Raw genomic sequence first — 22,897 nt, 5'->3', positions numbered from 1 at the left:
TACAAATCTCACCATAAGGCCAATGGTGACTTTAAAACAGTTACAAGGTTTAATGGCTGTGATAGGAGAAAACGGAGGATGGTTTAACATTGTAGTTACTCCACAATACTAATCTAAATGACAAAGTGAAAATACAAATATTCCAAAACATGTATCCTGTTTGCAACAAGGCACTAAAGTCATACTGCAAAAAAAAACGTGGCAAAGCAAATACATTTTAGTCCTGAATACAAAGTGTTATGTTTGAGGCAAAAACATTACTGAGTACCACTCTCCAGTATTTTGCATATATTTTGTATATATTTTAATCACACTTTGGAACACGACAATATGTGGGAAAGGTCAAGGGGTGTGAATACTTTCTGAAAGTATTGTAGTACTTAACCAGATAAAGAACTGATCTTCCCATCCACAATCTAACCAAAAGAACACCCCCCCCCAAAAACCACTGACACACACCTCTCGTCACTGTTGTAGTATACAGGACCACAATGGAAAACATTTCTGAATTGATTGTCATCGTCGATGATTCCTATTGTGCATGTTCTTTGTTACGTAGACCTTTTTTTCTAGCCATCTAATCTCTACTAAATTGGTCTCCTCTTAGCAGCGTCCTGTACTAGTGGAAACAACAGTCCTTTCCTCATTAACTTGTAGGTAGAGATGCTCCGTAGCATGAAATTACCTGTGAGCCTCCCTCTCCAAATAACCCAGTTTGCAAACAAATGATCCGAGCAGACGCAGTAAAAGTCAGATGATTAAAATAATAGGAGGGATTTAAAACTGCCTCCACAGAACAATTCAGCAAAGGACTGCACAATTACCCCTTCTACTTCTCCCCTGTTCATTCCACCTCTCCCCCACTGTCCTCCCTCACTTCCCAGTGTCCATTTGTTTCGACGGATATAGAAAGGGTGTAAAGAATGGGGTGGCAGGTAGCCTAGGGGTTAAGAGCTTAGGGCCAGTACCCGAAAGGTCATTGGTTTGAATCCCTGTGTCGACTAGGTGAAAAATCTATTGATGTTTCCTTGAGCAAGGAACTCACTCCGGATAAGAGCACCTGCTAAAATGTTAAAAGTATTAGATTTACTTCTACTAGACATGCAGCGTCACCTTTTCGGTTGCGCTACTTTCTTTTGAAGCAACTCATATTGGCACTTAAATCTATTCCTATATAATACTCTGGTCAACACTTATTATACCACCATGAGACTCCCTACCCTTCTCTCAGCCCCTAAATCTGTGCTAAATTACAGAAGGATGGAGGGACAAGAAGGAGGAGGAAGAGTGTTGCCAGTGTTCTCAGGTCTACATTATCTCTGAGTTATCGTCACCATTTGCATGTCAAACAGCCTCTGTGGAGGGCTGGCCACTGTGGTACCACCCCCAGCACAATCAGGGAGATTTACCGAGCCTCACGGCCCACCTTGGGCATCTCCGGATGGGGCAGACAGCTCATTCCTAGCCCCTGGTCTCACTAGGGGCCCTCTGGGCCTCATCCAGGAGCTGGGGAATGGCAGCACTTAACAAGACTGAGGAAGACCAAAATAGAGAACCATCGAGCAGATGAAAAAAACTGAGGGCAGAACAAAGTATCTGTCTGGTGATAAAGGATGATCCACAACAACAGTGTCTGCATATTGTTTCTGCTGGGTTGATGTCTTATTATACCATAATAGAAGAACAGGTATGAACTTCTGACCCTGTGAGAGGATGGTTCATTTCAGTGTCAATGGGGACATCGTCCCTCCGCTCCTCAGGAGCAAATGCAACGACTTCGCCCCGTAAAGCTGCTCCACACACCTTATGCAGCTGTGTAACAGAGAGCGTTATGTAGTATCATTTGCAGATAGTTAATTGCGCACCTGAGAGGTCTCTGTCCCGTTAATGCTGTCTCATGGCTGAACTCTGCCAGGGTAACACACACACACATTCTGCCGTATTGATATTGTGACGCCAGCATCTGTTCACCTCCTCGTTACTGCTTAGCCCACAGCACGGCCTCCTATCTGACTGACTGACTGTGTGTGTGTGTGTGTGTGTGTGTGTGTGTGTGTGTGTGTGTGTGTGTGTGTGTGTGTGTGTGTGTGTGTGTGTGTGTGTGTGTGTGTGTGTGTGTGTGTGTGTGTGTGTGTGTGTGTGTGTGTGTGTGTGTGTGTGTGTGTGTGTGTACACATCAGGGACAGACAGAAGTCACAGCACACAGGAGATGCCAGAGAAGAGAGCCGACTAATAGAGATATCTACCATAACACCGACACACCAGGGGCCTAATCAACTGTACTGTACAGGCCACTTACATCTACCACCAGTTTCTCTATGTATTTTCCTCTCTGCCTCTCTCTCTCTCTCTCTCATAAAGTAGAGTGTTTACCAACAAACAAACAGAATTATTGTGTTTAAGAGGGATACAAACAAAGAGAGAGCAAGCGAGAGAGAGAAAGACCGAGAGAGAGAGTTGGGTTTCTGTTTTCAGGATCAGATATGAGTGTAGAAAGTGTGCTGTGGGTAACATTAATCAAAGTGTTCACCCAGTGGGTAACCATATGGCCGAGCAGCACGCCAACACAGCAAACCTGCTGATCCCAGGTAACACAGCACCGTTACCTCTACTGGCTGCACTGGAGGAGGGAGGAGAGGAGGAATCAAACCCAGGTGATGAATGAGGTGGACTCCAGGGCCCGAAGAAGATCATGTGGTGAGAGAGGAGAAGGATGAGAAGGAGAAGGGATGGAGGAGGGAGAGAAGAGAGAGGGGCACCGGTCTTGTGTCTGACCCCTTTTTCGTTTTCTTGCTAAATGAGCTTATTTTTCACTCTTAAAGCACATTTCCTTGGAGTTTAATCAATTATCAATACTGTTCCTATTCCCCCATATTCAAACCATCCCAATCATACAAATATCTTGTCTCGAGCCATACTAATATCTTGAATAACTTTTGGGAGTTTCCTCCCTATCGGTGCATTTTCATTGAGCATTTTGGGCTGGTGCTTTATGACCCTGATGGGATTCTGTTAATGAGGAAGTGCACATGTCTTCAGGTCCTGTCTGGCCAGGTCTGCACTTCCTCTCTGGGCTTTATGATTAGGCCACGTAATGAACGCCATTCATCTTAGTCTTACACTGCTCACGCACATGGACACACACACACACACACACCCTGAAGCTAAATTACTAATATCCACCCTTTGACAAACGTTTGGCAATGATAAAAGACAAATGACAAATGGGCCATAATAAAGGTACATTTATGTCTACATTTCTGATACATGGGACAATAAATCTACAGGACAATAACTATTCAATGACTGCACTTGAGGCAACATTGGGTCAGCCTCACACTTACAGCCTGCTGAACCAATGTAATGTCAAAGCCACTCCTCTTCTCCCTCCCTTTCAGGGATCGTTGACATTAACCTGGAGCACTGGTACATTATGTTCTCAGGGTTCACTTTGTTGCTCTCCACACGTCACGCCACAAAGCTTTATGGCACAGATCCATCAGTCGCACACACACACACACACACACACACACACACACACACACACACACACACACACACAAACGATTTATGGGATTTATGGGAGATGGAGTTTGCAGCTGATGGTTAGGCATCAGTCTTCCTGAGGACGGCCTGTGGTCTGCCAGTCCGCCTCAGGATGTATAGATGAACCTCTTCATTGCCTCCACCCCGCCTCCCATTTTCTCCCTCTGCTTCTCACCTCCTCCCCTCGCTCTTCTACTCCTCCTTTCCTCCACTCTCTCCTTCTCTCTTTTATCAATGTGGGGGCTTAATGGGTCATGATCTGAAACATGAAGTTCTTACCTGAAGGAGACTTGGTAACAAAAAGATTACCCCTTCCCTGTTCTGCTCCACTTTTAGACCCCCAGCCTTATCCCACTCTGTTCACACACCCCATCCCACATCTCTCTCTCATCTCTCACACACACACACACACACATACACATACACGCACATGCACACACACACACACACACACACACACACACACACACACACACACACACACACACACACACACACACACACACACACACACACACACACACACCGGCACATCACACACACGCACACATCACACACACACACACATTAACAGGGACACACACACAGTGTTACACAAACATCACACACAGTGCCCTTCAGTCACACACACACATATACACACAGAGGGGAAAACACAGGTCACACCCAGGATGAGAGCAGGGTGTAAGCCCCCTTTGTTCTGGCTTTCTGTTATCCCAGTGAGGGAGCGTTAGCTGGTCATCCCTCATCAGGCCAGATTTTATTTGGCCTAATTCATCATGACACTTTATTAATGGGCTGCAGGGACACACACACAGTGTTATTTCAGCAAATGCATCATGACTCAGTATGGACAGCAGTGCCCTTCAGAGGGGAGATGAGTCACCAATTAACTCACTGTTCACTGCCATGCATATACAGGCGTTGAGGATGACAGAGGGGGAAAAGGTCCCCCAAAACAGGTCTACTTTAGATTGTTGCCTGGTGTTCCAGGATGAGAGTAGAGGGCAATGATGGGAGTCATAGGTCAACACCTATGTAGACATCTTTATGAGACATGGTTCCCCCGATGCCTCATTCATAAACAGAGTCTGAGTTAGAAGTTCATAGTTATAACACATAAGAGCTACACAGGGGAGATAGTGGAGTTTCATCCACTAACAAAACACACACACCTCCCCGCTGGCACACATAAAGCAATATTGCCCTGTGGTCCCCTGTAGACCTGGGCCCTAATAAAGGCTTACGGTCTGAAGGAAACAGCTCTGACACCTCTGAGCCTCCCTCTGCGCTCACACACACACACCCACTGACACACACACACACAGAGGGACTGACTGTGGTCACAGGTCGTGGCGTGCTGGATAGTTTGTGTAATCTCTGTAGTCTAGTAGTGGAACAGACCAGAGCAGAGCAGAGTTAACCTGTAATATCTTCCCTGCTCCCATGCTGCCGCTTGTAGGGTTTTACTACAGGGGAAATTACACCTGTTCTCTGGTCTGAGACCAACACACACACACGTTTGGATTACAAAGCCAGGATACCAAGGCACACATCTCTCAAATATCAAAACAAACAATCACTAAAACAATCACACACACACAATCACAAAAACACACAATCCCAAAAACACACACACACACACCAGTAAAATACTAAATCCTGAACTGTGTGTGTGAGGTGTGTATGTGATCTGTAGTTGCATTTAGGCCCTGGCTGCCACAACATCACTGATCAACAGAACGTTTTATAGTGGTGCTTCACACTCCATTAAAACCCTGATTCTGCTCAAAAAATATGAGTCTCCCTGACGGCCATAACAGACTAACAGCCTGCACAGCTCTCATCTCCTCACAGGGTGACTGCAGGGTCACTGGAATACAGACGCTCCTATGGTGCTACAGTACTTTGTTATCATGGTTATGCAACACCACCGCAACCCCCAGCTATGGATCATACACATTCTGAAACAGATTAGTGGCTTAATGTTAAAGGTGCACAAACACACACACACACAAACACACACACACACACCACACACACACACACACACACGTGTGCTCACATTCACACATGACCGATGACAGATCTGCTATCTTAGTTTGATCACTCGGTGGTCACAAGAAATGTGTTAGAATAATACCTGAATGTCCTGTTACAAGCAGATACAGAGCTACTGTGTTAGAATAATACCTGCATGTCCTGTTACAAGCAGATACAGAGCTACTGTGTTAGAATAATACCTGAATGTCCTGTTACAAGCAGATACAGAGCTACTGTGTTAGAATAATACCTGAATGTCCTGTTACAAGCAGATACAGAGCTACTGTGTTAGAATAATACCTGCATGTCCTGTTACAAGCAGATACAGAGCTACTGTGTTAGAATAATACCTGAATGTCCTGTTACAAGCAGATACAGAGCTACTGTGTTAGAATAATACCTGAATGTCCTGTTACAAGCAGATACAGAGCTACTGTGTTAGAATAATACCTGCATGTCCTGTTACAAGCAGATACAGAGCTACTGTGTTAGAATAATACCTGCATGTCCTGTTACAAGCAGATACAGAGCTACTGTGTTAGAATAATACCTGCATGTCCTGTTACAAGCAGATACAGAGCTACTGTGTTAGAATAATACCTGCATGTCCTGTTACAAGCAGATACAGAGCTACTGTGTTAGAATAATACCTGAATGTCCTGTTACAAGCAGATACAGAGCTACTGTGTTAGAATAATACCTGCATGTCCTGTTACAAGCAGATACAGAGCTACTGTGTTAGAATAATACCTGCATGTCCTGTTACAAGCAGATACAGAGCTACTGTGTTAGAATAATACCTGCATGTCCTGTTACAAGCAGATACAGAGCTACTGTGTTAGAATAATACCTGAATGTCCTGTTACAAGCAAATACAGAGCTACTGTGTTAGAATAATACCTGAATGTCCTGTTACAAGCAGTAAATCATGCCATGCACTGTGCCATCATACATCACTTCTAGAAGAAATCTGCTGCCCTGAAACTCCTTTCACCTGGGCGTCAGGGTCCATGTAGCCTAGCAGTTAGAGCATTGGGCCAGTAACCAAAAGGTCGCTGGTTTGAATCTCCGAGCCGACAAGGTGAAAACGAAACTGTCGATGTTCCCTTGAGCAAGGCACTTAACCCTACAGAGGTAAGATCCTCATTTAAAATCACTCTTTTCTTGCTGACAAATTTCCTGCACAGGAAATTTCAGATTTCAGTCATTTCAGACTATGACCCACGTAATAATTCACCTTTCCTGTTGCTGCAAGACTATTTCCTGCTGTAAAATCCTACATCTGTAATTGCTCCTGTAAGTCTCTGGATAAGAGCGTCTGCTAAATGACTCAAATGTCAAATGTGTTCTCTTCTAGTCAAACATCAGCTCAACGATCACATCAATACAAGACATAGAGAATATGTGTCCTGAAATCCCTGTGCATCAAAGTATCATAATAACGCATACATTTGTCACATGACACCAAGCACACCTCAACCCTGGTGTTGTTTATGTTAATCCCACCTTCGCCTTCCCCATGTTTTGATTTCTAGAGGTGTAAAAAAAAAAAAAGGTATTTTAATGTACTGTCGGCTGGCTAGGCCTCCCTAATGGATGTGGATTAGTGTGTACGGGTGGTGAGTGTGCCTGCGTATGTGTGTTGGTGATTTTGTGACCCTGGAGGTTGAAATACACACATCAGTTCGCCCTGCCTTTATGTACATACCTCAAATACCTCGTACCTCTGCACATTGCCCTGCTACTACCTGTAGACATCTGCACATTGCCCTGCTACTACCTGTAGACATCTGCACATTGCCCTGCTACTACCTGTAGACATCTGCACATTGCCCTGCTACTACCTGTAGACATCTGCACATTGCCCTGCTACTACTTGTAGACATCTGCACATTGCCCTGCTACTACTTGTAGACATCTGCACATTGCCCTGCTACTACCTGTAGACATCTGCACATTGCCCTGCTACTACCTGTAGACATCTGCACATTGCCCTGCTACTACCTGTAGACATCTGCACATTGCCCTGCTACTACCTGTAGACATCTGCACATTGCCCTGCTACTACTTGTAGACATCTGCACATTGCCCTGCTACTACCTGTAGACATCTGCACATTGCCCTGCTACTACCTGTAGACATCTGCACATTGCCCTGCTACTACCTGTAGACATCTGCACATTGCCCTGCTACTACCTGTAGACATCTGCACATTGCCCTGCTACTACCTGTAGACATCTGCACATTGCCCTGCTACTACCTGTAGACATCTGCACAATGCCCTGCTACTTCCTGTAGACATCTGCACATTGCACTGCTACTACCTGTAGACATCTGCACATTGCCCTGCTACTACTTGTAGACATCTGCACATTGCCCTGCTACTACCTGTAGACATCTGCACATTGCCCTGCTACTACCTGTAGACATCTGCACATTGCCCTGCTACTACCTGTAGACATCTGCACATTGCCCTGCTACTACCTGTAGACATCTGCACATTGCCCTGCTACTACCTGTAGACATCTGCACATTGCACTGCTACTACCTGTAGACATCTGCACATTGCACTGCTACTACCTGTAGACATTTGCACATTGCCCTGCTACTACCTGTAGACATCTGCACATTGCCCTGCTACTACCTGTAGACATCTGCACATTGCCCTGCTACTACCTGTAGACATCTGCACATTGCCCTGCTACTACCTGTAGACATCTGCACATTGCCCTGCTACTACCTGTAGACATCTGCACATTGCCCTGCTACTACCTGTAGACATCTGCACATTGCCCTGCTACTACCTGTAGACATCTGCACATTGCCCTGCTACTACCTGTAGACATCTGCACATTGCCCTGCTACTACCTGTAGACATCTGCACATTGCCCTGCTACTACCTGTAGACATCTGCACATTGCCCTGCTACTACCTGTAGACATCTGCACATTGCCCTGCTACTACTTGTAGACATCTGCACATTGCCCTGCTACTACCTGTAGACATCTGCACATTGCCCTGCTACTACTTGTAGACATCTGCACATTGCCCTGCTACTACTTGTAGACATCTGCACATTGCCCTGCTACTACCTGTAGACATCTGCATTCTTCTGCCTTTTATTTGATTCCCTGGTGTTACCATTATTGTGTTATTTGCATTATTATTTTTAAACTCTGCCTCCTTAGGGAAGTGCTCGTAAGCAAGTATTTCACGGTAAAGTCCACGCCAGTTGTATTCGCCGCATGTGACAAATAACATTTGATTTGACACACACAGCCTATTTACCTCTATATAAAAACCCAGGGTAGAGGACAGAGACGGGGATGGTGTCTGGAAGGACTCAGTGCTGGTAATAGGAGATGAGGAGAGACAACGTCAGACTGGATGGAGCTCACAGAGACAGTCAGTCACTATCCTAACATCAAACATCTCATTAGGTCTAATTACTGCTTGGAACACATGTAGACACATCATAGTCTTAGTCCTTGGTAGACCTTCAATGGTCTGTCCTGGGTCCTTAGATGAAGATAACGGACCTTGAAGATGTCTAAATAATATTGTTGTGGTGCCGTTAGATTTGAAATATGGTGCGGGTGTGTGACTGTCTCCATATTCCACAACACTACAATGGCACCTTGTTACCTACGTTGACTACAACAAAAGGCAGACGGACTGGCAGCCATAGCCAGGCTAAGCCCAGCTCCTCCTGGATTAACGCAGCCTGTAGTTTTCTAAAGACAGGCTGGATCTTTACTGCTCTGCTCTAGTCAGCACTAATAAAGACTGGCCCGACAGTTAAAAGCCTACTGATAAAAGTCTACTGTAGATGTGAGGACCCTTTCACCTAAGACGTCTTTAGGAGCACCCTTCCGGGGTGAGAAAGGAGGAAGACAGAGAGAATGAGCAAGGGAGAGCGACAGAGCACAGATGGAGAGAGAGTTTGAAGTCCTAATAGGGTTCAGACAACAAGGGCCAGGTGGTGTAATATCCATAACGTCTGAGCCATGCCCCACAGTGACAGCGTCAGTCATCTAAATCAACCAGACTCTCCTCATCTGACCCCTGGCTAGTGACCCATCACTCTAAAACACACACCTTCACGACAGGCCTAAAAAATACTGCATATCCAGCAAGATATTTTTTTATTTATTCAAAACGATTCCTCTACGGCTCTTTCCATAGAACATTTTCCTATAGCTCAGTGTGGTCAGTGCAATTAAAACCCCGGCCCTCTCCTCTTCAGAAGACAGAGGGCCTTCTTACTAGACAGACGTAAGACGGCTAACTGTGCATGCGCATGATAACTATGCAGTCCAGTCTGCTCCTGTGTGGAGAGAGTGAGTGAAGAATGCCAGCGAGGCACTTTAAGGTTCATTTAGGCTCTTCTCTTCTCCCTGGCCACTCTATTAGCAGTCTGGAGAGAGGGGTGTATGTCCCAAGCCAAGAGAAATGCATAATCAAGCATTTAAACAAACACCACAGTCTCTCGCTATGTCACACACTCACACGGACACACATATAGAACACACGCAAATACAGACACGTACTTAGCCACACACACAGTTATGTTTGTCCACACACACGATCATCCAAATGTCTTCTGTAAAACCCTCCATAATAGCTAGCCTGGTTATTATACAGTATTCCTCCATATGATGCCCCTGTGTTATATCCTGCTGAAATCCCCTACAGAGTACGGAGGTAAGGCCAGTGTAGGTGAGTGAATGTGTGTGTCTGCTCTGAGGAGAGATCAGGGAAAGAAAGAGGGCTGAGAGGACGAGGAGAGTTCTCTCATCTCATTTACATCACGCCACCCCAAGCCTTTCCTCTCCCTCTCTCCATCCCTGTCTCCACTAAACTAATGCATGGATGGTAGGGTGTTTATGGCTGAGCAGGAAGGGTAAACAGGAAGTAAATAAATTAAGCAAGAGATGTGAAAGTGTCCCTGGAGAACAGGAGACAAGCTACTAATATGTGAGGAAACAGACCAATTTGCAGCGCGTGTCGCTGTGGGAATAGGACAGAAGCCCATGAATGATTCTGCTCATGTAGCTGAGACGAGAGGAGAGGTGAGAGGAGGAGGAGGAGGGAGGACCGTGTGCTTTAACGTAAGGGGTGTTTATGGGGGTTTGAGGATCTGAAAGGGGGTTCTGGGCCTGCTTATGTAGGCCCATGTATATGCATCTAAAGCTACAGTAGACACAGTTATCCCTGTGTATGAATTATGAATGGACAACAAAATATATTTTCAAAGTGCTAAGAGGGCTGTTTAGAATAAAGTATAGTTTTCTTCAATAATTTGATGATTCTAAAATGAGTAAAAAGACCACCTACAAACAAAAGCATAACCTCAAGTGTGTAAAACAAGATGAACAAAGAGAGAGCGAGAACGAGAGCACAGGGGCCTGCTCACTGACCTGGGAAATGAGGTCCGATTTCCTCGCTAGTTCTGGGAAGCAAAAGAGAGAAAAGAAAGCGAAGCGGAGGGGGTAGCGGGGGAACATAGGGGGAAGTCTTGAGCACTATCTAAAAAGAAAAGACAAAACAAATGGAGAGGGGCACAAGAAGAACAGAGGGGAGAGGTGACAGTCTTTGGAGTGCTAACTAAAAGAGAGGCATCCTGAGGCCCTGTGGGGTGGTGTGTGTGTGTGAGTGTGTGTGTCAAGGTCAGCATTTCATATGTGTCACTTCCTGTTGGCCAGTGCGGCAGGAGCGTTGCTTGGCACTAGGGCCGCCAGCGGGGAAGACTGGCACAGGAGGTTACCACACTGGGACACACACACACACACACACATTTGTCTGCAAACTAGTTTGGGTCTAGTTGAGAGTAAAGTACATGATAGTATTTGTGGCATACACTGGCCTATAGCACGTGCATACTGTACATATGCATTAATGACCACAGACATACAGGTATAACCTCACATGACCACATACAAGATCTCTCACACACATACACACAGAAACAAACACACACTTTCTGGTAGAATATACCGGCGATATACTGTTTAAATGCCGTCAGTATGATTTTCAATATTATTACGTTTGTTTTTTATAGCGGCCCTTGTGTGCACATTCGGTAATAGCGTAAACCCCGGTATGGTACAGAAACGGTATGAATATCTGGATACCACCCAACACTACTGTTACCGCACTGTCTCCTCTCTCTCCTCGTCTCTGTACCTCTCAATCTGCCTTCGTCTGTGGATGACTGACTTATGTTCGCATGCCTGCCATGCTGAAGGGAAGCCTCTCACTACACCTACTCTGTAAAATGGACTACTTTTGCTCGGACAACACTAACAGCCTCAGTGACTAACTATTCTGTCTGTGTGCTTATTTTGTTGCCTGTCTCCCCGGCCCTGGCCGTTGTTAATGCGGTTGTTTGACATTGCAGGCAGAGGGCTTTCTTCACCCAGCAGCCCCGGTGGACAGTAGGCTTTACCCTAATTGGTTCCTGAGCACAACCCTCCACAGCCGCCAACAGCCATGTTAATACCCCGACACCAACATGTACACACACACCCGTCTGTAAAATACACTCTGTAAACAACAAGAACAGGACAAACAGTGGCTAGCTGACTAATTAACATCCTCACAAAACATCTCATTAGCATTTCCTACAGAGGGGAAGGAGAAAGTGTGTAAGTGACATTCTGCACAGCGGCCATGGGCCTTGGTAGTCCCACCAATCAGAGGGAGGTATCTCAGGGGAGTCTAATACGCCTCTCCATGGGGGGAAGATAAGCAAAATTTTAGAGGCAATCAGGAAAAATAAATCAGTGGGCATACGCAGTTTAACCAGCAGCTTAACCTGCTTTACTGTGAGTAGAATATCAGATTCTGTTTCAGAGGCACAGTGGTATGGAGCTGTATAGTTCACAGGAGATGAGTGGACAGTGCATCAACCAGTCAAGGTACAGACAAATGTCCCAGCTGCATTCCAGAGTACTGAAGTGCAAAAATGGATACCATTTTGATTGTTAGGATATCGGGGCCTTCATCAGAATACTGTATGTCCCAGACTTTACAAAGACAAGGACAATTACACAAATCCGGTCTTCCAAGAATCAGTGGTGTGGGTGTGTTTGTAGGAATAGCAGAGAGGAGTGTGATTCCCTGAACAGGATATGACCCCTGACCTGTGTTCCAGCCCGTCTGTCCTGACCCCTGGTATTATCCTTCTGTCACCTGACTGTTATACCAACTGTCAGGACCCCGTGACCCAGCACTCATCACACAGCTACTACTAACACTATACTGGTCTTATGATAAAGTAGCCCATTATGAGCGAACAGAGAGAGAAAGAGAGAGTAGGGGGAGAAAAAGAGCAAGAGAGACAGAGAGAGACAGAGAGAGAGCCTCCTACTGTAATCTGTGTGGCAGTCCAGGCAGGTAGGGGGGGTCAGGGGTCAGGTGCTATCGGGACAGCAGCTCAGCTCCTGCCAGCCCTGACTGAACTCAGGAAGTAGATTACCTTTTCATGACCTTTTGTCTAGAAGACCCCAAAATATATCCTCTTATCACAACGACCTTAGCGCGGGTGCATGGGAAGAGGAGGAGAGACATCCATCATAGGACAGATTAATCCTCCTCTCCATTCTTTGGCTCCATCTATTAATAATGTCGCCGGAGGGGAGAATTTGCTCCCAAGATTTATTCTGATATCGTGACTTTTATTCATTAACCTGCAATACGGGCTTTCCTTTTAGCAAGGAATATATATTTTACTGCAAATTCTCAGCACATTGACTGAGCTTGTTTAGACTGCAATTTCAAGTACTCACTGACCTATTCTAAAAATACTTTGTGAATGAGAGTTGACGAACATATTAAATAAACATAAATGTGATGGTATACACTCCTCTCCATATGGAATCTTTTATGGTTTTTTTGCTATATTCTCTAGAGTTTTAGATTTGAGATAGAATGTTTCATATGAGGCAACAGTACAGAAAGGCATCTTTAATCTGACGGTATTTTCATAAATATTTGTTTTAACATTTAGAAATAAAAGCACTATATGCATCGAGTCCCCCCATTTGAAAGAAGTCAGAGGTATTTGGACAAATGCACTTATAGTGTATTAAAGTGGTCAAATGTTAAGCATTTGGTCCCCTGGTTTGATACACTACAAGTGAATTAGTCCAAATCTGTCTGGCAGGTCTGTTAACATGGTCTAAGCACACCAAGACAATCGTGAAGAAGCCACGACAAAACCTATTCCCCCTCAAGATTTGGCATGGGTCCTCAGATCCTCAAAATGTTTTACAGCTGCACCATCGAGAGCATCCTGACAGGTTGCATCACTGCCTGGTATGGCAACTGCTCTTCCTCTGACCGCAAAGCACTACAGAGGGTAATGCGTATGGCCCAGTACATCACCGAGGCCAAGCTTCCTGCCATCCAGGACCTCTACACAAGGCGGTGTCAGAGGAAGGCCCTAAAAATTGTCAAAGACTCCAGCCACCCTGGTCATAGACTGCTCTCTCTGCTACCACACAGCAAGTGGTACCGGAGCGCCGAGTCTAGGTCAATGAGGCTTCTAAACAGCTCCTACCCCCATATCTATGTATAGCCACTTTAATAACTCTAACTACATGTTCATAATTACCGACACCGGTGCCCCCCGCACATTGACACATTGACTCTGTACTGGTACCCCCTGTAAAGAGCCCCGTTATAGTTATTTACTACTGCTCTTTAATTATTTGCTAATTACATTTTCTTAAAACTGCATTGTTGGTTAAGGGCTTGTAAGTAAGCATTTCACTGTAAGGTCTACTACACCTGTTGTATTCGGTGCATGTGACAAATACAATTTGATTGACATCCTGCTATCAGTCTTTCACTCTCTCTACTCAGTGCTCCCTGTCTCTTCTCAGTTTCTCTCACTATGCTCCCTCTCCCTCTTGTTCTGTCTCTCACTTTCTGCAAAGTCTCTCTTTCCCCACTCTCTCTTTCCCCACTCTCTTTCCCCAGTCTCTCTTTCCCCAGTCTCTCTTTCCCCACTCTCTCTTTCCCCAGTCTCTATTTCCCCACTCTCTCTTTCCCCACTCTCTCTTTCCCCAGTCACTCTTTCTCCAGTCTCTCTTTCCCCACTCTCTCTTTCCCCACTCTCTCTTTCCCCAGTCTCTCTTTCCCCACTCTCTCTTTCCCCAGTCTCTCTTTCCCCAGTCTCTCTTTCCCCACTCTCTCTTTCCCCAGTCTCTCTTTCCCCACTCTCTCTTTCCCCAGTCTCTCTTTCCCCACTCTCTCTTTCCCCAGTCACTCTTTCCCCAGTCTCTCTTTCCCCACTCTCTCTTTCCCCAGTCTCTCTTTCCCCAGTCTCTCTTTTCCCAGTCTCTCTTTCCCCAGTCTCTCTTTCCCCACTCTCTCTTTCCCCAGTCTCTCTTTCCCCACTCTATCTGTCCCCAGTCTCTCTTTCCCCACTCTCTCTTTCCCCAGTCTCTTTCCCCAGTCTCTCTTTCCCCAGTCTCTCTTTCCCCACTCTCTCTTTCCCCAGTCTCTCTTTCCCCAGTCTCTCTTTCCCCACTCTCTCTTTCCCCAGTCACTCTTTCCCCAGTCTCTCTTTCCCCAGTCTCTCTTTCCCCACTCTCTCTTTCCCCAGTCTCTCTTTCCCCAGTCTCTCTTTCCCCAGTCACTCTTTCCCCAGTCTCTCTTTCCCCAGTCTCTCTTTCCCCAGTCTCTCTTTCCCCACTCTCTCTTTCCCCAGTCTCTCTTTCCCCAGTCACTCTTTCCCCACTCTCTCGTTCCCCAATCTCTCTTTCCCCACTCTCTCTTTCCCCACTCTCTCTTTCCCCACTCTCTCTTTCCCAGTCTCTCTTTCCCCACTCTCTCTTTCCCCACTCTCTCTTTCCCCACTCTCTCTTTCCCCAGTCTCTCTTTCCCCACTCTCTCTTTCCCCACTCTCTCTTTCCCCAGTCTCTCTTTCCCCACTCTCTCTTTCCCCACTCTCTCTTTCCCCACTCTCTCTTTCCCCCTCCCCCCTCCCTCCTCCAGGTAATCAACCCAGTACTAATGGCTTATTCTTTCTGCTCCAGCAGACACATCTCACTTGTTTATTTTCCTCCACTCGTAAATATGGGGGTACGTCACAGGCGCTAAAATATTACCGCTATAATCTCGGGTAATTATCTCTCTCTATAACAGCCATTCCATTGCAGAATTTTCTGTAACTCTGATGTGGGATTCAAGGGTTTCCAGTTTTCGTACTGTATGTGTAGGTTAATAAAGCTCCATCAGTGTGTATGTGTAGGTTAATAAAGCTCCATCAGTGTGTACTGTATGTGTAGGTTAATAAAGCTCCATCAGTGTGTATGTGTAGGTTAATAAAGCTCCATCAGTGTGTACTGTATGTGTAGGTTAATAAAGCTCCATCAGTGTGTACTGTATGTGTAGGTTAATAAAGCACCAGCAGTGTGTACTGTATGTGTAGGTTAATAAAGCTCCAGCAGTGTGTACTGTATGTGTAGGTTAATAAAGCTCCATCAGTGTGTATGTGTAGGTTGACAAAGCTCCATCAGTGTGTACTGTATGTGTAGGTTAATAAAGCTCCATCAGTGTGTATGTGTAGGTTAATAAAGCTCCATCAGTGTGTGTAGGTTAATAAAGCTCCATCAGTGTGTACTGTATGTGTATGTTAATAAAGCTCCATCAGTGTGTACTGTATGTGTAGGTTAATAAAGCTCCATCAGTGTACTGTATGTGTAGGTTAATAAAGCTCCATCAGTGTGTACTGTATGTGTAGGTTAATAAAGCTCCATCAGTGTGTATGTGTAGGTTAATAAAGTCAGTGTGTACTGTATGTGTAGGTTAATTATCAGTGTGTACTGTAAAGCTCCATCAGTGTGTACTGTTAATAAAGCTCCATCAGTGTGTACTGTATGTGTTAATAAAGCCCCATCAGTGTGTACTGTATGTGTAGGTTAATAAAGCTCCATCAGTGTGTACTGTATGTGTAGGTTAATAAAGCTCCATCAGTGTGTACTGTATGTGTAGGTTAATAAAGCTCCATCAGTGTGTACTGTATGTGTAGGTTAATAAAGCTCCATCAGTGTGTATGTGTAGGTTAATAAAGCTCCATCAGTGTGTATGTGTAGGTTAATAAAGCTCCATCAGTGTGTACTGTATGTGTAGGTTAATAAAGCTCCATCAGTGTGTATGTGTAGGTTAATAAAGCTCCATCAGTGTGTACTGTATGTGTAGGTTAATAAAGCCCCATCAGTGTGTACTGTATGTGTAGGTTAATAAAGCTCCATCAGTGTGTACTGTATGTGTAGGTTAATAAAGCTCCATCAGTGTGTATGTGTAGGTTAATAAAGCTCCATCAGTGTGTACTGTATGTGTAGGTTAATAAAGCTCCATCAGTGTGTATGTGTAGGTTAATAAAGCTCCATCATACTGTAGTGTTAATAAAGTCCATCAGTGTGTATGTGTAGGTTAATAAAGCTCCATCAGTGTGTACTGTATGTGTAGGTTAATAAAGCTCCATCAGTGTGTACTGTATGTGTATGTTAATAAAGCTCCATCAGTGTGTACTGTATGTGTAGGTTAATAAAGCTCCATCAGTGTGTACTGTATGTGTAGGTTAATAAAGCTCCATCAGTGTGTACTGTATGTGTAGGTTAATAAAGCCCCATCAGTGTGTACTGTATGTGTAGGTTAATAAAGCTCCATCAGTGTGTACTGTATGTGTAGGTTAATAAAGCTCCATCCATCAGTGTGTACTGTATGTGTAGGTTAATAAAGCTCCATCAGTGTGTACTGTATGTGTAGGTTAATAAAGCTCCATCAGTGTGTACTGTATGTGTGTGTAGGTTAATAAAGCTCCATCAGTGTGTATGTGTAGGTTAATAAAGCTCCATCAGTGTGTACTGTATGTGTAGGTTAATAAAGCTCCATCAGTGTGTCCACTGTATGTGTAGGTTAATAAAGCTCCATCAGTGTGTACTGTATGTGTAGGTTAGGTTAAAGCTCCATCATGTGTAGGTGCTCCATCAGTGTGTATGTGTAGGTTAATAAAGCTCCATCAGTGTGTACTGTATGTGTAGGTTAATAAAGCTCCATCAGTGTGTACTGTATGTGTAGGTTAATAAAGCTCCATCAGTGTGTACTGTATGTGTAGGTTAATAAAGCTCCATCAGTGTGTATGTGTAGGTTAATAAAGCTCCATCAGTGTGTACTGTATGTGTAGGTTAATAAAATCAAAGGTTAATCCATCAGTGTGTACTGTATGTGTAGGTTAATAAAGCTCCATCAGTGTGTACTGTATGTGTAGGTTAATAAAGCCCCATCAGTGTGTACTGTATGTGTAGGTTAATAAAGCCCCATCAGTGTGTACTGTATTTGTAGGTTAATAAAGCTCCATCAGTGTGTACTGTATGTGTAGGTTAATAAAGCCCCATCAGTGTGTACTGTATGTGTAGGTTAATAAATCTCCATCAGTGTGTACTGTATGTTTAGGTTAATAAAGCTCCATCAGTGTGCACTGTATGTTTAGGTTAATGTTTAGGTTAATCTCCATCATACATGTGTAGGTCCATCAGTGTGTATGTGTAGGTTAATAAACTCCATCAGTGTGTATGTGTAGGTTAATAAAGCTCCATCAGTGTGTATGTGTAGGTTAATAAAGCTCCATCAGTGTGTACTGTATGTTTAGGTTAATAAAGCTCCATCAGTGTGCACTGTATGTTTAGGTTAATAAAGCTCGATCAGTGTGTACTGTATGTGTAGGTTAATAAAGCTCCATCAGTGTGTACTGTATGTGTAGGTTAATAAAGCTCCAGCAGCTGTATGAGGCTGACATTCTAGCTAGCCTTGGAGACGTTTCTACAGGCCAGGATCACATGGGCCCCATGGAGGGCAAATGACTTGGCTGTCTCAAAACCTACACACAGAGAGGAGAGGAGAGAAGGGAGGGAGGGAGGGAGGGAGGGAGGGAGGGGGAGGGAGGGAGGGAGGGAGGGAGGGAGGGAGGGAGGGAGGGAGGGAGGGAGGGAGGGAGGGAGGGAGGGAGGGAGGGAGGGGAGGGAGGGAGGGAGGGAGGGAGGGAGGGAGGGAGGGAGGGAGGGAGGGAGAAAAGAGAGAGAAAGTGAGAAGAGGGAGGGAGGGAGACAGAGTAATGCTTTAAAGATGAGTTATTTTGGGAGATAATGTGGAGATACTCAGGGCAGTTGACTGTGAAGGGGTAAAAGATGGGTTAGAATCCATATCTATGTTGCATATAATTTATATCACTGAGGAGGGAGCCAAAGGGTCTACTGGGGAAAGTTAATCATGTCTCTGTGAAGTGATGACACTGATTGAATTAATGTGGTTCAGGGCTTCACCCGCTAGTCCCCAATACAGATATATGAAACCAACCACAAGACATCTCAGAAGGTATCACTACCCACTGACTGTACTGAGAGAAACATGCTGATTCATATTGGTTGGAGTGGTAATGCGGTATCAATTGTACTAGTAATAAAAACAATGATGTTGATGATATGGTTAACAACTGAAGTTATAGAGAAGACAACTAGAAAATCACAACCATTCAAATGACTTGAGAAGAACTTTCATATCAAACCTTGGTGTGATATTCTAGCACTTCAAAGACTGGCTGATAAGAACATTTATGACATCAAAAGTTGTTCTGATAGGAACTGGATTTATCCAACTCATATAGTCACGATAAAACTAACACAAAAAAACAAGATAGGGACGGAAGTTATTTTCCACGTTGCCAGTCTAAATGGGTCATTTCAACCCAGAGGTAGAATTAATTTACAAGATTAACTTTTCCTTAAATCATATATTTATTTCTTGTTAAGAAGTTGATATTAACAGCGTTCAATAAACCGTTCAGTATCTACTCATTTACACATCTTTAATAAACAGAAACAGACACACACACACACACACACACACACACACGTAGTGGTGAGTGACAGACCGATAGGGCAGGTTTGTGCACACTAAGTGGTTGTGGCAGAGAGGAGCTGAGAGGAGGCACGGCAGACAGCCAGTATCACAGCCAGCGTGGATTAAAACCAACCGGTAATTAGATTAGGTCTTAATCTGATTTTCATTAAGTGGAGAACTAGGAGGCCTAATTGTGAGTGGAGTGTTAAATAGTAATATCTATTAAAACTGTAAATTGGAGTGGGATTGGTGGGGCTCTATGACAACTGAAGCATGGAATTAAATCATATGACACCTTACTAGGAGTAAGAGAGAGAAAGCGCTGCCCGTGCTAATGGTCCCCTCACAATAATAACTACATGAAAGAAGTGGAAGAGTTGCACTCTGACGTTTGGATAAAAATAGTAGATAAACACTTTTGAAAAAGTGTTTCAACAGGCATACTTACATACCAAGTGTACTCTATCTATCCCCCCCCCCCTGCAGTTGAAATACAATGTGAGAATTATTACATAAAATGTGAACGTTTCTCAAACAATATCTGATTTACGTTAAACAAAGAACCGGAAAGCAACAAACCCAAGGTTGGACTTAAAGTTACAAATTATAAACAGCAATCAGAACAGGAGGGCAGGCAGGCATGCATGCTACAGCTTAAACAACGATTATTCCATCCTGTCTAAATTGAACAAGAACACTGGCAGCTGGGTAAACAACGCCACCTCACACTCACTTGTTGTGTGTACCAAGCATGAAAGTGAAATTAATCGACACCAGTGTTTTCCATAATGGAGTACAAATTAGAATTTGGCAGCAACAACAACAACATGGGCGAGGGAGCTGTGTTTTCCTCATGACAAATAACAAGGACTTGACATTAATTGTGAAATAACGAGAATGACGTTGGTTTACAGAGGCTTCCCACCCTCACGCCTGTGTTTCCCTTGGTGCCGAGATTAGTTCCTGGTCAGGTGAACAACAGGGGAGGTTATTTAGCGTGGCACCCAGACTGTAGAACATGACAGGAGGTCAGGCTGAGGTGTGTTCTACTCAGGGATAAAAAGAGGCCATGTAATACTCCTCAGCAAGCGTTTAGAGGGAAACACAAAGCACATTTTTCGGGCTGGTTACCCAGGCCCAGATGAAGCCTACTCCATGATTAAAAAGCATTCTCAATGGAGAAGTTTCCTTAAAAGTGCTCATAATCCAGACTACCAGCGAATGAGGACCAGAGATTCACAGCCTCCATCGTTATAACAATTATTAAAATAACCAGTGTGAGATTCTATCAACCAGTGGGTGGATGCTCTGCATGGTACATTAGGATCCACAGCCTCCATCGTTATAACAATGTATTACTCATACTGTATAACCAGATCTCTCAACCAGTGGGTGGATGCTCTGCATAGGACATTAGATCCACAGCCTCCATCGTTATAACAATATAACAATGTATAACCAGTGTGAGATCTCTATCAACCAGTGGGTGGACATGGTACATTAGGATCCCAGCCTCCATCGTTATAACAATATATTACTACTGTACTGTATAACCAGTGTGAGATCTCTATCAACCAGTGGGTGGATGCTCTGCATGGTACATTAGGATCCACAGCCTCCATCGTTATAACAATATATTACTACTGTACTGTATAACCAGTGTGAGATCTCTATCAACCAGTGGGTGGATGCTCTGCATGGTACATTAGGATCCACAGCCTCCATCGTTATAACAATGTATTACTACTGTACTGTATAACCAGTGTGAGATCTCTATCAACCAGTGGGTGGATGCTCTGCATGGTACATTAGGATCCACAGCCTCCATCGTTATAACAATGTATTACTACTGTACTGTATAACCAGTGTGAGATCTCTATCAACCAGTGGGTGGATGCTCTGCATGGTACATTAGGATCCTGGCCATCCTGATATCCCCAATAATGAGTGTGATTTAACGCTCTGTTTGTCCATATTCCCTCCGTACACAGGTGTATTGGCTCAGCCTAATGAGATCATTACCAGTAAACCTGTTTATTTGGCAAATGGAAAAACAACTCTACATCTGCGTCCAAAGGAGCATTTAAGTAAAATGAGTTGTGTTGATTTGGGCAAAGAGAGCTAAAATCAAATCAGATTCTCTCCCTCCCTCCCTCTCAAAAAGATTGGCGCCTCCTCCACACCTGCTCTTATGAGTGCTCTAATTCTCCTCCATTCCAACTGCAGCCCTTCCATTAGTTCCAGGGAGGTGGTGTCACCCCAAAAGTGGGATGTATGGTTTGTAATTACAGCCCAGGGGTGAGTTGTTCCAACTGAGAGGCCTGGAGTGCTTCTATTACCCCTGGCCTGGCCCCTCTTAACCCCCACCTTGCCCCACACACTCCCCTCATGCTCCACATTGCATGGCCTTTCACACACACCTCCATGACCCCTCCCCACTCCCCCTGTGACCACCTACAACTCCCACCGCAATCTCTCATCAAGGCCTCCCATCACACTGGTCACCTCAACCTTTACCTTACCTTTACACACACAGACAGACTTCATCATGGCCTCCAATAACACCGGTCAACCCTGTCCCTACGGTAATGTGTTACACACACACACAATCACTGTCATCAAAATCTGCCCTCCCCTTCCCGTAGCTTTCATCTCATCATCCCCACACTGTAAACCCGATGGGTCTATAAACTACTTGACTACACACAATAACCCAGTAGCCTTTCATTTGATTCCACTGAGGGGCTTTAAGCACATATATGTATTCCATCCTCTCTCTAACCATTCCAGTTAAATTATATTAGAGCTGTAATCATTATCGAACCCTCCTGGCCACCAGCACAATTCCCTCACATGTTACACCAGTTTGGGTCTGCATTGTGAATTTGATCCAAGGTTAATAAAGTTGAATAATTTGACTAACCAACCATAACTGGTTCTCATTATGAAGCCAATAAACATCTTCCTCAGAGAGGACATGAAATGCCTGTTGTAAAGCTCAATTTCCTCAGTTAGAATAACACCAGTGATCTCCAAGGAGGAGACAGAGGACTTTACACAAGAGATTGTCCCACAGTGAAGAAGTGTACATACACGCAAGCTTGTTTGCACACATACAGTGTATACACACACACACACACACACAGACCCACACCCATTACAAACTTGTGCTGCATGCCCCCGTCTCCAGGAGCATCTTCTTATGCATCTACTTCCTCCTAGTCAATCCCAGTATGAATAATGAATCCCCTCCTTACCAAGCAGTTGGTTTAACGCATGGCTGGGCCACTCTTTCAGGGTTCCTTATTCACAAACAGCAGTGGTGCAATAAATACCAGGGCTTTGCTGCCAATTTAATGGCAGTTATGTTTGACAAATCTGCCTCAATCTAATGCTC

General features: G+C 44.5%; 1 pseudogene; it reads right to left on the bottom strand.

Moving 5' to 3' along the window:
• LOC135524310 (WW domain-containing oxidoreductase-like) overlaps positions 1 to 22,897 on the bottom strand; it is a 240,691-nt pseudogene that overhangs the window by 199,516 nt on the left and 18,278 nt on the right.

The sequence above is a fragment of the Oncorhynchus masou genome, chromosome 31, assembly GCF_036934945.1.
Source record: "Oncorhynchus masou masou isolate Uvic2021 chromosome 31, UVic_Omas_1.1, whole genome shotgun sequence".
In the NCBI taxonomy this organism is placed as follows: Eukaryota; Metazoa; Chordata; class Actinopteri; order Salmoniformes; family Salmonidae; genus Oncorhynchus; species Oncorhynchus masou.
The sequence above is the reverse complement of the archived record's forward strand: the minus strand, read 5'-3'. Positions and strand labels throughout refer to the sequence as shown.